Below are 16,479 nucleotides of genomic sequence, written 5' to 3' on the forward strand. Positions count from 1 at the left end.
CGACCAAAAGGGACCAAAGAGAAATCGTCCAAAGCCCAAAATTTCTTCAAACCAGTCCGGAACGGTTCGGTTTCGTCCCGTGATTAATATAAATGTAGCAACTAACGAACCGTGACGACGTTGATGGGTGACAGGCGGAAACAGAATTTTCTGCGTGTATTCTAACGTGACGCCATTGTCTGTGACGCTCAGGTATAAGCGCATAATGCCTCAACTTTAGCATTAATGTCTCACCAACGGGGCCAGGTATACACGTACACGTTCTCGCATAATTAGCGACGGTTTTTCTTTTTTCTTTCTCTTTTTTTTTTTCACGCAATGCCGTATGGAAAAATGAGAGGCGATCCTCCTCGGGGGTTGCTCGATGGCTTCTCCCTTTCTCCTCCGGCAACGCGACGAATCGTTCGAAAGGAGAGAGAGAGACAGTTTCTCTCACCCCTTCGTTTCTAATTTGCATGTCGAGGGAGAATATGGAGAGTGTGTATATTCTCGGGTGGAGACTTTCTCAGGCTCTCTCTGAGGAACAGACGTTGTTTTTTTCTTTTCTTTTTTTGCACGGAGGGGTTAGTTGGAGGGAAGAAGGGTAACAGGATGGGATGCTGTTTGATTCTTGGATGTGGGAAGACTTGGAGGGATTTGTTTCGAGGTTTAGAAGTAATTGTGGGTGGAGAATGATGGCGAGGGATTAGAGATATTCTGCTTCTTTTAGATGTGATGGGTGTTGTGAATGAACACTATCTGTGCAATAAATGCGATAAATAATTAATATTTTGTAATCTTCTTTTGCTTTTATTATAAAATAATGATTAAATAAATAATTACATATTACAACATGTTATTTATATTAAATGAAATATTGGATAGAATATACGATAGAATTTTTACGTCAAATGAAATAATTCAATTAGGGATATTGTCAAAACAAATGTTTACAGTTATTATATATTTCATTAAACATTTTTATTTTATCACGTATACCTTCATCAACCCATCATTTCAATCGCACGATCTACTTATCAAATTAATATTATCTTTCAATCATTGTGAAAGACACGAGTTGACATAATGCATCAAGTTCAATAATAAAGCATCCGTCCTATATCCCAGTTCATCAGAAACCACGTATTTGCGAAGAGAATTTTAAAAGAGGTTTAATGTTCACCGATTACTATTCGTTGCACCGTAATACATCTCATTATACCCATTATCATCGATGCGCGGCAATCGATCATGGATCATTAGATCGCGCCTCGTCGACCAAGCCTACGAATCCATTCTTGAACGTTTACTTTCGAAAGAGAAAAGTATAGTAAATTTTCCAGTTTCAATAATAACTCTTTGAATTTTTATATTTCATTTTTCGAAACTTTGACTCGAAATGAAATTTGATTATTGAATATATAATGTTATAAATGTTTAATATGAAATATATTAAAGAACAAAAATAATTTCTAGACGCCAAGCTACGTAGAATTAATTTTATGAAAAGTAAAGTAAATTTTCACTCGTTCTTCTTTATAACGTAACCTGTGCATCGTAGCCACCTACGTCGGCTAACCGCAGATTTTTAACTGCGGGCACGATTTAGGACGCGTTAACTTTCGAAAAGAAAGAGAAAAAATCTCTTTCATTCCACTCGTGAAATGTGAAGTCGTTGCACAACAATGAGACACCACAATCGGCCCTTGGAGGGAAAGAAAGAAGAAACGTAGCCGGGTTCCTTTCAATTCAATCCAATGAAATATACGATTACGGCGCGAAGGTCGAGTGGGGATCAATAGATCATAGAGGATCGAGGGTGAAACGATCGTTCTTTCGATTCAGAAAAAAAAAAGGGGGGAACTGGCGCAGGTTCTACTGGCGTGTTCTACGGGCTGTGGGGCACGTTAAACCCCAAGGGCGGGCTCCTTGCAACCCCTTCTCAGGTTGTCCAGGTGGAAGCCACGCTCGAAGATTGCCCACTCGATCAGTTTTCTGCCGCTTTTCTGACGCGAATCTCCTCGCTCTTCTTCTTCGCGTTGTTTTTGATCATTTCATCCCGTGTGACGTTTCCTTTCTTTTAATTTCTTTAATTCTTCTCGCGCGATTAAAGGAGACACCTTTGATCTGAGGAGTTTCACAAGTTGGAAGAAGTTGTTTGTTTCAAGTAATAATATTTTTAATTATTTATCAATTGTGCAATTATGGTGTGATTAGTAAAAAATTTAATAATTTGATATAATAACAAACGAGGAATAATAATCTGTAACATAAATACTTCATTTAAGTATAAACTTTATTATCACTGTGTATTTGTTGTACGATGGTGTATATGAGAGGAATGATTAGAAATTTTGTTTGCGTTACAATTTTCTTTCATTAAAATTAAACAGTATTTGAAATATTTCTGAATATATAATTTGTGAACATTATAAGACTTGATTTTTACGAATTTAATAATAACATAACTAGGAATGAGGATGTTAGAACAAGTCTGAGGAAACTATATACAAAAATAATTTCTCGGCAGAGGAATATAACCGCGTTACAGGAAGAAAAACAATCGATTGAAAATCGCATCGACTGAAAATCGAATCAAGTTTGTTCCAACGGTAACCGTTTACAATGAAACCGATGGAATTCAATCGAATCGGAAAGAAAGAAAGAAAGAAAGAAGAGGAAAAAAAAAAAAGAAAGATTCAATCCCTATTCAATCCCATTCCGTGATCTCTGTTCGCAGAAGGTGTTCGAGGTATCGCCGACACCGGTAGTTACCGTTCGATCGCTTATCGATCGGCGTAAATAGACGTGGATTAGCCTTAACGAGCTCCTAAGCAAATAAACCGACGCTGCCGGTCAGCACCGGAAAAGCCTTACTCGGTGTGGATTGAGTTACTAACTGAACGCCGTGATCAAGCTTGCTCGGCCATTGGACGGAGGAATAGGGACTTTCTTGACTCTCTGAACGCGGAAATGGGATCTCTCTCTCTCTCTCTCTCTCTCTCTCTCTCTCTCTCTCTCTCTCTCTCTCTCTCTCTCTCTCTCTCTCTCTCTCTCTTGTAAATCTTGTGTGATCTGGTTGGGGAAATGGTATATGGAGAGTATAAAATAATGCAATTTGCAATTGATATTGATCAAGTTGCTTTTATTTGATTTCATTTTGATTTCTTTTTTTTTAAAAAATTACATCGATTTATACAGCAAAGTCTATTTGAGCAATTTTTAGAAGCTGTAAAAATAAATACACATTGGACGATTTGGTACAATTTAATTATGTAATTATTTGAGTTATCAGTGAGGATTAATATTTAATAGATTCATTTGTTAAGTAAAGATTATTAGGTTTAATTATTATAATCATACAGTCCCTTAGGATATATATATATAGATGTATAAACGAATAGAAGAAATGAATTGGAAAAATTTGTATTGAAATTTATTAACGATATGTTTAAAATTCTAAATTGAAAGATTAATTTATCAAATACACGATCGTCAACTAAACTAAAACAGTGGTTATGTAAAAATTCACCAACGTCTTGGAGAATCCAGTTCAAGCAAAACACATTAAACAACCTCCTCGAGAGAAAAAAAGAGAACGAAGGGAGAGGAAAAAAAAGAAAAAAAAGAAAAATTGTAAGAAGAAAGATTCACAGAAAGCCATGAAAATTGACCGTGGTGATCGTGGTAACTGGTCGAAATTAAATCCTCATTAGGCTGCATGGATTATGTAGATTCGAGATGGAATCGAGCGGAAAGAAGAAAGTTCGTCTTCCGGCTGGGTAGAAGATAACGATACACCTTCTCACGAAAGAGGAAGATTATAAATATATCGTCGAAAATCAGGAATCCTTCGAAACTGTGTTTTCGAAAGCGGTGAGTAAAAGGGTTGAGAACGAGAATAGTTGTGTGTGATCGGTTGAAAAAGAGAGAAAGAAAAAAAATTAACGTACGATGGATGAGATGCAAAAAAGGATAGGCAATTGTTGCAAAAAACACGGTGGAACGTATACATAGGTGCATAGTTCGCATAGAACGTGCATAACCTAAATGACAGGCGTTTATCTCTGCCTGGGTTATTGGCTGCAACTTGTGGCGAAATGCAATACACGTAGGTCAAATAGGTTGTGGCATGCTGTTATTTTGCTACTTCGTTTTCCTTTCCAACGGTGTAGCCAGTTTCACAATCGAGCTTTGAAGCCGGTTTACACGTCGTGCATCTCTATACACTTCCCGGATGCTTTTCGTGGTAATGAGTAACCGTTGAAGATGAAGACGGGATGATAGGTAGACGATGCATTTCATTTTTCTCTTGGGGATGGTTAATTGAAGCCTCGTAGTGACGACTCCTTTGATAAATGATGCTTTAATTGGAAAGAAGAAAGAATGTGTATATACGTCGAGCTGTATGAAAAGCAGTCGGATTTAATTATGCGAACGGACTTCTGTAGTGCCGAGAAATTGAATAGATATCTTTTTTAAAATATCTGATAGTAAATCTACACATAATATCTTAATTTAATTAACTCGTTTTGCTATTTTTTTAATTTATATTCGACATAATCTATTAGAATTATTAATCAAAATAATAGGATTCGTTTTTCTTATTTGTATACGATTAAAATCGAGGAATTGAAGAACGAAATAACTTTCGGATAGATAAACGATTTAGCCTTTCAGTTATCCCGATTTACGACTTTCAATTGTCAAGATATCATCGTGCAAAGAAAAGAATATAATTTTTAATCGTTTATCTTAAACGCGATTCAACCGGATTAAAATTAGGAAAACTTTGAACCGCTATAACTCGGAAGATAATGACTTTTTATCAATGAGTGAGCGATCGTTAGAAGCGGGGAATCTTACCCTTTGAAACGCTTTTTCATTCATCCCGATACGACTTCTGGTTCCCGAGATATCGTCGTGTAAAGAAAAGAGTAATTTTTTAATCGTTTATTATTTCTATCCTTGTCTCGCTCACGCTTGCTTTCATTGACCTATCCCAAACTTCAACAGACGCGAAATTCCTAGAATAGTAAACAATTCCTAGAAGGACGTAGTACACATTTCCAGGAAAAGAAATGTCACTAGATCGCCACTGAGGGCCGATTCATAGTTTCTAAACGCTACGAACACTTTCAATCCTTGTATCTCGGCAACCGATTAAGATATCCGGATGAAACAAAAAGGGATTTCAATGGCACGGTTTCCTCTATTTCTCGAATGGATTTTGACGATGAAATTTTTTAAATCTTTTCTCGTATTGTTTATATAAAAATTCTAAATTTCATTTGTGATTTTGCGACGTAAGTATATTAATTTAACGTATGTTTATTATAATATTTATGTTTAATAGTCGTAATATAATAATTGACAGCGTTGAAAATATATTTATAAGATTCATTCTGCTATCGATCTTCGATCGAATGACTCGTAAGGAAGGATCGATATACAATCGTATTCACGTCGCTCCATTTTACTTAAATCACCGATTTCACGTTACGATTCACAATAAGGATCGTATGAACGCAATCCTCGAGGTCTTTGTAATCCATCATGGCGTCGGCCCACGCATGTCTCGCCGCGGCTAGACCGGTCGAAAATCGCGAATTTCGCTTTTATTCCACCGTGTCCCGTTCTACATATATCGAGCTATAGTTTTCAATCTTGAACCGTATGCTGCCTACGTATGCCCGTACGTGTCAACTCGAGCGAACGAGCTTTCAACCTTTTGCACACGTGACGGCAAAGCGTGCCGCAAAATGCGCGCGTGGGCGTAAGTTTGCAATTTGATCCCGTCCCGCGATTTGTTGTTACGTTCTGTACGTGGAAGTAAGTCGCAAAGCTGTTTCTTCGTTCTTGCACAACAACCTTCTTGCGACAGTCTTCGATCTAATGAAAAATCGCCGGATCAATTTGGTACGCGTTTCTCTCGAAACGTGTTATTTAAAGTATTTTAGATCCACTTTCTTTCTAAATTATTAACATTTTTCTTAATTTATTCCACATATATATATATATATATATCAAATTCTTTTTAAATTATATCATACACATAATTTTCTATTTCTAAAAAACAAAATTCCAATGGAAAAAATATGATATTTATATATATTCTCTGGTCAAAGAGGACACGATAATCCAATCACTGTGTGCGTAAATCGCAATGATCCGGACATGTAATTAATCGTTCTTCAACAGTCTAGTCGGTGCTCTCGTTTCAAAATTTTTTTCTTCCTCCTCTCCCTTTTATCTGCTCCCAGTTACACGCGTTGCGCGCGTGGGCACACGCGGAATGCGCTTCGCTACACGCACGTGCGTTCGCGCGCAATTTATCACGCGAGATCGAGAGATGGCCCGAGGCTGTGCCTGCTCGTCGACGAGATAACGAGGAGGATTCCTCGTTTCATGGAAATCTTAGCTACGGCCCTTTATGGTGGCCGTTCGCCGTTCTATTCCACGAGACGTCTCCGGGATCAGAGGCGCGCAACGAGAAATATCATTTCAACCGTGCTTCCTCGCCGTGCTACACGCTCCGATGAGTCAGTTTTCCCACGAGATACCGGGGGAATTTTGCAATTCCTTGCTTGGAAGAAAGTTAAGAACTGTTAACGTATGTGTACGTAAACGTAATCCGGATTTCTGGATTTTCTTCAGCCGAGAAGATTTTTGCGTAGGCGTCTCATATTGGTTGAATGTGTAAATATTGAAAATTTAAATATCGAAAATATATTGGAATATAGTTAGTGGATTTGAAATGGTCAAAATTTTTAAAACGAGTAACTCTCTCTATATATATAAGGTTTTAAAGAGAAACTAAAATTTGGATATTACTTTACAATTGTATTTACAAAATTCGATGTTTCTATTTCATTAGAATTTTTATGACGAAATACTTTTAAAAAAATCCATCCATGTTTATTGGTTCATTCACGAGAGGAAAGAAGAAAGAAAAAAGAATTAAAAATGATAGGAAAAAAAAGAAGGGAATATCGAAAAGTGATAAATTAACGATATCAAGAAATTTGATCTTACACAAGATTCGCATCCTACATGTTAATTTCGAGAATGGAGTATCACCTACGCGTTTGAACCGTGTAGCAATGCATAAATTCGGTTGCTACTTGATTTATCATGTGGGCGATAACCAGTTTGCCGTATAATGTTTAAGAGCTGCAAATTTGTCAGTGCCTTGAATTATTTAAATAATTCATGAATCACGATCTAGACCTTGATTACCACCACACGTAAATAAATTATCGTGTTGTTTTTCCATGTGCCATAAACAAGCGACAATCTCATTTTTTTTTTTTTTTTCATTCGAATTATTGAGCTAAGAGTAAGCGATAAAGTATCGACTCCGTTTCTTCTTCTTCTTTTTTTTTCCCTCCCTTTTCAAACTCGCTCGAATTAATTACTCGCTTTGTCGTTATTAATGAATCGCTTTGCCCCGAGATAAAATCGTGTTTAATAATCGTTTTAAGAAAAAACGTGATGCAAGTTACACAGTCCACGATAGTTAGCCGTGATATCGTAAGATTGATCAAGAAAGAGTGATACATTTTTTTTAACTTACCGTTCAATCTAGATGGGCGAAAGACATTATCGAAACATCACGAAAAAGATTCTATTGCCACCCTTTCGTAATTATACATTTCAATGCAGCTCGAAAGATACAAGAAAACATTGTTTGCTCGTCGAGCACGAACACGTAAATCATATACACTTGATTTTCAAAATTTTATTTTACAATACACATTATGTTTCATTTTATAATATTATCATATACTACTTTCCAATCCGTGAAAAAAAGAAATTCTCAAAATTCTCTTTCACGAAACCAAAAAGAATTTTAAAGCAAACTTTTCAAAATCTTCCAATTCTTAATTCGCCTCGTCATTTCTTATATAATACCAAATCGTCAAACTTTAAACTTAAACTCCTCCCGACATACCATGATCGTCGATTCGTATCCCTTCTTAAGAGAAACCTTTCTTTTCTCTCTCTCTCAAAAAAAAGGAAAGGAAAGAAAAGAAAGAAAGAAGGAAAAGAAAAAGGAATACCGCGAAGAGGCCGAAAAGAACGAAGGTAACAAGCGAAACAGCGAAACGGGGAAGCGCTTAACAGAACAAGCACTCGGTGTGTCTTTAGAAACATGCCAGTACGTAGCCCGACGTATCAAGCACACCGAGGGCACTCGTTAGGCATTGTGATACGTTCTCTCGCGTGTCCGTCGTTGCGTCGAGTGCAACGTGAAACGTGAAAGAGGGGGTGCGCGCGCGCGCGCGCGTGTGTGTGTGTGTGTGTGTGTGGAATACGTCCAGGAGCAGGAGAGGCGAGGTACAACGCGGAGATTTGTTTTTAAGCTTGGTTAAATGGCCGCCGGTTTTTGCAGCCGTGCTCGAGAAAGATTACCAAGCATGCAACTCGCGACTGGCGGACTCGGTAACAAGGACTCCCCTTGTATGCGCCACACGAGTCGCCGTGGTGAACGTCTCAATCGTTCGTTCACGAGGACCACGCGGAGGAATGTCTAACGATTTGATTCTAGCTACGAGGAGGAGGAGGGGAGGGGGGAGGAAGGAGAATCGGCAGAAGCACGTCCGACGACGATACGGTTTCTTCTGCGATTCGTTTATCGAACCAACTCCTCTCTGTAATGATACTCCTGCTGCTTTCTCGATACCTTCTTTCGAGAGAGAACAATGAGCCGCGTTCTTGGGACTTCACGGTGTCCCCTGCTTTTTAAATTTCTCTTTTTTTTTTCCCCCCTCCCTTCTTCCAACTTTGGAAATTTAGGAATTTAGAAGAAGTTTAATATTTCGCGTTCCTTTTCCTCTTCTTCTTCTTTTTTAACGAGGAAGAATTTTGAAGGAATGGAATTTGAATAATTAGATGGATATATAATTCTGAAGAATTTGGGAAGTTTCGAATCCTTTGAGTTTTTATAAATTGAAAAATGTTATAGAATGCCAGGATTAATAAAAGTCCACGAATCTCATTAATTTAACCACCAAATGATGTTAATTTCAACCCAAGTAAAGTTGTACAATTATACCAAGACGATTGTTCGAGGAATTAAAAAAATTTTCTACAAAAAGCAGCAACCTATCTATTTAAAGAGTAGCATAAGACTTCTCTCTTGATCGTCTTTTTTCGCGTTTATCGAACGAGCGTTTTTCTCTGAAAGGATCCTCGACCAATTTTCTGCAATTGTGCCACGCAATCGCAACCTTGTTCGTCGTGATCATCGAGCGTGTTTCCAACGTGCTGTAACCATTGGAACCCGTTTATTCGATCTAATTTATCCGCGAAACGACACGTGGAAAAGGGAGCCAGTATCGCGATTTACCAAACGGATCATCGATCTCGCTGAATAATTCATGCACGCCTCCGTCGCGATCCGACAACGTCTTGATCCGTTCGGATAAATGAACTTTTTTTTTCCTTTTTCTTTTTTTTCTCTCTTTCTTCGTTTTTTTTTTTTTTCTCTCCCCGAGTTCGACTCGGCTCGCACAACGATAATGATCCGTAATCTCGATAATAACGGCGGACAGTGGCGGGAATGGTAATTTTACGTGGCATTGACAGAAGGCAATCTTAAAAACTGAAACGGGAGAGGATCGAGCGAGTCGTTGACCGTGGATTGTTGCATGAAAGTGGATGGAAGAAGAGGGATCTCTTAGAGGATTCGAGGATTCTTCTCTCTCTTTTCCGCGATTTTTTCCTTCTATTTCTCTCTATCTTTACTTTATTTTAGTTTATTCGTCGTCAGATTGCGTCCGAGAGAATTATTCTGTCAAGTATTTTTTTTTTTTTTTATTGCTTCTTCATTTCTATTTTTATTGGCTGTAATAAAATACGTTATATCCAATTTTTCAATTGATTCGAGGCTCGGATAAATATTGCGAAACTATTATCAAGTGTATTGGTAAATGTTTTTTTTATATCTTTTTCCAGAGATCTACCAGTGGTGTTATTTTATCATTCATTTTCCACCAAATGGTGTCATATATCATTTTTATATTTCTAAAATTTTTCATAAACGTCCACAGTTTAGTCATAAATAATGATCTATTATATTGCTTATATTAACGAAGTCAAAAATAGCATAATAGATAATTTTTCTGTCAATTTAATATATATAAATTATTATTTCCATGCAAAATATTAATGATTTCTTTTATCTTTTTTTTTTCCCTTTTATTTTATCTTAGTTTTTTTGTTATTTCGTCAAATCACAGAAGTCGAATTCATTAGCACCACTTTTATATAAATTGATAATTTATATAGTTTCTTTTTTTTTTTTGAAATTGAATGTAATTTTATCATATGACAAAGCTTCAAAGTACTCTGGAAGATTGATGTATTTATTATTATCTAAAAATTTATATCAATTTAATTATTGTCAATGTTTAATATTCAATTTTATAATTTCCTGATACATAACTTACTTAATTTTATCGTGGTATTTTAAATTAAAAAAAGAAGAGTCTCCAATTTATCATTTATTATTGAAAGGGTGATTACTTTTTAATAATATCATTCTGAAATATTAAATCAATTTATAATCTAACTTAAGATTATCAATAACGATTAATAACGATTAAATATAAACAAGATCACGAGATATTTTTCGAAACACATTTTGAAAATTTAAGAGAGAAAAGAAAAAACGTATAAAAAAATATGGTTCTCTGTACTTGGTTCCAACTTATTCCAATTATTAATTTCCAATTATCACGCACATTCGTGTAGCGCAATCAACACAACGCTCTTGATTTAGCGCTCGTCGTGTATAATTTCTGACAATTGAACGAGAAACGAGAATCGCACACGATTATTATAAAGTTCCTGTACGTAACCAGTCGAATAACTTCCATTTCCCCATTTCTTATCCTCCTTTTTTCCATTCTTTTTTCTTTCTTTTTTTTTTTATCTATCTTTCCTTCCCTTCCTTTTAAATTACACACCGTCACTCGTCTCGAAAATTTAGAAGAAGGGTCGACCCACGTTTCAGCCTTTCGTTTCAGCTGACGGGAATGCACGTAGGTTGTTGCAATTTGATGAAAAAGGGGGCACACACGAGGACGCACGGTTTCACGGCAATTTGCTTTCTTCTGGCGCGGTTGGTCAGTGTGTCGTTGCCGCGGCAAGACCGTATGGAAATTGCGAATTTCCTGTGTAATCAAGTGCTACATTAAATCATTCCGATCCTACTTGTTGCACTGTTATGTTAACGATCACGGCCAATTCTTTCCTTTCGTTCCCATGTCGGCGGCCAAGCCTGAAATTTCGAACGAACGAGTTCGAAATCCGCGCACGATTTCGCAATCTGTAATTCTGTTTGTTCTCGTAACTGTTCAAGTAATAATTTTGAGGAATTATTATTTTTAAAATTTCTACACAGGATTTCCCTTGCGAATTTTTCTCCCCGTATCGTTATCGAACGTGCGATCTTTTATTGCATATGTCAATCGTTCAAGATAATCTTTGAGGAAAGAAAGAAGAAAAATATCATTCTCATATTCTTCCATTCGAATTTTTATCATTTTTCAAGCATTTTTTTCTTCTTCTATATTTTCTATACATAAAAATTTCTACTATCCTTTAATAATCGAATTGCCATAATAATAATAATTTAATTTAAAATTGAATCGTTGTTCGATAAATTTTATTCCTTCGAAAAAAAAAAAGAAAAATAGAGGTAATTCAACGCGATAATTTATTACCTCGATCTTTCTCTTATTTCGATCCACGGAATAATCCTTGTAACCCATTCGTACGGATTACAAGATGGACTTTTATATCGATAGATTTATCTATCGCAATAAACGGTGATTCAACATCCTGCACGTGATAATCTGGAATCCATTTTTAATCCATCGATACGCAGAGATACGTCCATCGATCGAGCGTGCACACACTTTGCCGAGCGGCGATCCTGCTCGCGCGAACAACCCGGTTACATTGCACGCGACACGAGCGTGATTCACGTAACCCACTCCTTTGTAACCTGTTTGGTACAGGCCTTCGCATCCTTTCGTGCTCATTGTGCCCTGGTAAACTTATCGTCGCTTCGTGTACAACTACGCCACACACGAAGGGGGCGAACATCGAGTTTATTTTTTTTTTATTTTATTTTTTATTTCTCCTTGCGTATATAAGTAATATTATAGACTCGTGTATAACTTCTCTCCTTTGTGTATCATTTGTGTGTCGTAACGTTTCTTCATAATTTGGAATTTTTTTGAGCTTCGAGGGTGTTGAATGTGGAGATGAACGTTTGAGAAAAGTGTTTCTTGAGTGGAATGATAAGATGATTCGATAAATAATGGAAAAACGATCGTATTTTTATTCTTTAAATGTAAGTAAATGAAACTTAATCTTTCAATATTTTTATCATAAACATACTTAGATCTAATTAATTGCAATCTTGAAAAATTGTATAATTATTAATACGAGAAATCAAAATTATAAGCAAATCTATCTTGGAGAAGTTAAAAATCTCTTATATTGAATAAAGAATTTCTTGATAATTTCCATGGAAAGAAACATTCTCTTTCCTCGTGCTCCATTTATATCTCGAGATATAAACATCTCCTTCCATAATTAATTATTACAACGTAATAAAGATATTACGGGATCGATTCCTTTCGGATTCTTGAAATATTCGCTCGCGAGGCAGTTCCATGCCTCGATTCCTCCCGAGTTGAAGGGTCAAAGCCACCACAGTGATTCAGTTGTTTCTTGCCTCCGTGATCGGTTGATTCTTACCAAACCGGTCCTGCAACGGGTCCTGGACCCATCGGTGAGGATGTAAAGGAGTGAGTTACGGCAAGAAAATAAGTATCCACGAAGTTCGTTTGACGTCACGCTTCGAGGTCAATATCACCTCATCGAATCGGAACATTTCGGGTGCATTTCGTCATTGGCAGACAAATTAATCTTTTGAACGGAAGATATTCTTTTCGAGATAAATACTTTATATTTTCCTTCCCAACGTTTTCAACGTTATTTTCTAAAAGAAATCTTCTTGACATTTGTCAAACCTTGCATTTTTTTCATTCGCAAAATTCTCTTCGATAGAATACACTGAAAATGCCTGATTTTTTTTTAATTCCATAATAATCATCCTCGTATTGCTTCAAACTATCGCATTCAATTCTCAAAAAATTACTTTTTGTACGCAATCAAAATCTAGTCAGCCGCAAATCAAATAATTTCGAGAATTTCAAATCGTTTTATTTAAATTTAATCAGCCACAGATGAAATAATTTCGAGAATTTCAAATTGTTTTATTTATTCAGTTTCAATTAACCATCCTAGATTCTCAATTTATCTAAGATCTAGATACCTATCAAATCACTTGATTTTCAATTCACACCAATCTCTCACAAAAATATCTCTCATTTTTCCACACAACGACACACCCTCTTGCACATTACTTCCTTGATCATCGACGCAAAAGTACCTTTTCTCTAAAAAACTAAAAAATAAAATTAAAATAATTGAAAATTAACTCGATTTTAGTTTAAATTCAGGCTACAAATAATCCCGATAACTCGATAACTCGAAAATCATTGCTACCCTGTGCCGCGAGGCAGGACGTGCGCGTCATCGGCGGAGGGCGGAATCATCACGTAGCCAGAACGTGACGAGAGCGATCGATAACGGGCGCGATGGCGCGGGATTCCGAAAAGTATCGGTATCGTGCACCCTTTGAGGCCTCCCCAAGTCACAAGGACTCGTCACAAGTTCGTTGCCCTACTTTCAACCCTCTCCTCGAGAATCTCCTCTTCTCGTTCCACCCCCGCCCGATCCTCGAGAAGCGTATCACAAGGGGGATGAGACGGGAGATGAGCGGAAAAGAGGGACAGGGGAGGGGTGAGTGGAACCACCCCCGCGATCAATACGGTAATGACGCTCGCCTTCCTTCCTCCCCCCCTCGCTATCCGCGATGTTACTATGCTAAGCGTTTCGCTGTTTTATGCCATCGCGAATATGCCGGAATCCTCGAGCCCTCTTTGAACCCGATTCATCGTGCATCCATCCGCCTTTATCGAGCCATCTCCTCTCCGCTTTTCTCCTTCTTTTTCTTCAAAGTATTGAAGCGAATGGCGCCTCTTTTCGATCTTATTATTATTATTATTATTATTATATCGAGGTGGAGAAGAAAGATGGTTGATTTAATTAATCCCCTCCCGAGATTTAATTGTCTTTGATCTTCAATTCTGATTCTTGGAATCTTTGTATGATAATTTGATTAATATTAAGATTCGATCTTTGTATTTTGCAGTATGTAAGAAGGTTAATGTTGGAAATTATTTCAAATTATTTCTTGATACGTGTATATTATTTTTTTTTTAAGGAATTTTGTTTAATTCCAGAATTTTAATATAAATTGTATAGGATAATAAGTTATAGCGGATATAAACGGATTGAAATGGTGTGCGCGAGACACTGGTTGCTCCGGCTATTATTCTCTCGTTCCTTTCCTTACATTATTTATGGCGAGGGCTGCTTGTGACGAGAATCATCGATTCGAGAGATTCTAATCGTTTATTGTTCATCGTTATTCCTCGAGTTGGTGAATTTAAACAGGACTGAGTGGGTGGTGTGTTATTTACTTGTTGCTCAGGTCAGCTGCTAATGCGGGCTCGACAAGGAATAGTTAATGAATGCACGTTTTACGACTCGATTATAAAATCCTTATACGTACACCAATGTCTTCCTTAAAAAAAAAAACGTGATTTAATATTAATTAAATACAATATCTTTCAACAAAAATTCCTATTCTATTCAATCCCAAACTATCATCACATAATTTTACAATAACCCGATTCTTTTAACAAATCTTTTAACAAAAATCCCTGTCTATCATCTAATTCTAGAGAGAGAGAAAACAATATTTTAACAAACAACTTTTGCACTGCGTTCAATTTTTCAACCACCGTATACGCACATATCCTATGGTGGCAACAACCAATTAAACAACCCGAAAACATCGTAGCCACAGCAACGCAACTCGCACGCGCGCGCGCATATGCCTAATGGTGGATCGAAGGGGGATCGATGACGTGACGAGACTTTCGAGCCGAAACGGTTGGGTCAAGAGGGTGGCGCTGGTAAACGAGTTATTGGAAAATCGGGGAGGGAGGGAGGAGGTCAGCAATTTTTCGCCTCATTGGCCGTAAAAAGGAGACGCTTTATCGTTCTCGGCGTCGTCGGCGGTGGCCCACGTAACCGAAGGACGGACGGGTTCGGTTCATCGTAGCGGGAAGTTGGAAGGTGGGCCGGGGGCATTAACACCGGCTCGTTGTAGATGTTGATCAGGCAGCGCATTTTTACCGGGGCCAATTTGCCGGGGATGAAGCTCGCGTGACGTTCCTCCCGCCGTTTCTTCCATCCACGTAACCGCAGATAAAATATCACCTGCCCCGCCGAAAGCTATGAAAATTACGCTGGAATTCGTTGGGTGGTTGGACGAGCGCCTATATTCGCGCGCTGTGTGTGGGTTGCTGGAGAAACGGGCGATATGTCCTCCTCTCGAGGCGGAGCGCAATTTCGAGGCGAGAGAGAGGGAGAGAGGGAGGGAGAGAGAGAGGGAGAGGGAGGGAGTCAGTCCATCGAACTTCTTGACGCGGGCTTCCACGTGTGCTTTACGTGTTACGAGTTTCGAACGTCCAATTCCTTTTCTTTTTTTTCTTACAATTTATCTTTATATCGGATTGGTTCTCAATCGAAAATTTCGAATCGAAGTTTTTATCCGATTGGTCTAGATAAATTGGCCAAATTAAAAGACAGACAAAGTTAAATAATTAAATAGTTGCGTGAAGAGTTTTTAGAGTTACATTTTATTATATCAGTTACTACAAATAAAACGTGTAATCTAAATCTAAATAAATTACGGAACGAATTTTCACTAAACAAATAACAATCAATATCCCATTCGTCGAAGAAACACGGCGTTAAAATTAGGCGTCATACAATTCAATCAACGACCTTACTCGTTACGTTATATACCCCCCCTCCCTGCCTCCACCATTCTCTCCAGCTTTAATTTCCATCGAACCGGAAGGTCACGGCCGCGACTAACTAGCTCGAACTAGGTCTGGAGCACGTCCCTTCGTTGAACAGAGACCGGAGCCAACTTCCGGCCAATCTCTCCACCATTCATCGAGCCGAGGCCAGACAGAGAACGGTGGCGGTAGGTTCCAGTTAATTTTCCGCCGCCTCACCTTCCTCCTGATCCTCCCTCCCTCCCTCTCTTTATCCCTCTCTTCCCCTCTCCTCCTTTCCTCCTCCCCTCTCGCGTAGAAAGCGCATCGCGAGGGAGGATGAGGGAGAGGAGGAGGGTTGTGGACGAGGGGGTAGAGGACGAAGGGTGATTAGCGGAGGCCGCATGCGCGCGGCGGCCGTTGGAAACTAAGACCAGGGCGAGGGCGACCTCGAGCCCCCCTTTTCGTTTCGAGGGGAAGGGGAGGGGCAGGTTCGAGG

At 38.1% G+C, this 16,479-nt stretch overlaps 1 protein-coding gene across 2 annotated transcripts in view; it reads left to right on the forward strand.

Moving 5' to 3' along the window:
- The window catches only part of LOC725329 (UPF0489 protein C5orf22 homolog), a 788,097-nt gene that overhangs the window by 151,054 nt on the left and 620,564 nt on the right, over positions 1-16,479 (forward strand). The window lies entirely within an intron of this gene.

The sequence above is a fragment of the Apis mellifera genome, linkage group LG7 (genome assembly GCF_003254395.2).
Source record: "Apis mellifera strain DH4 linkage group LG7, Amel_HAv3.1, whole genome shotgun sequence".
Classification (NCBI taxonomy): Eukaryota; Metazoa; Arthropoda; class Insecta; order Hymenoptera; family Apidae; genus Apis; species Apis mellifera.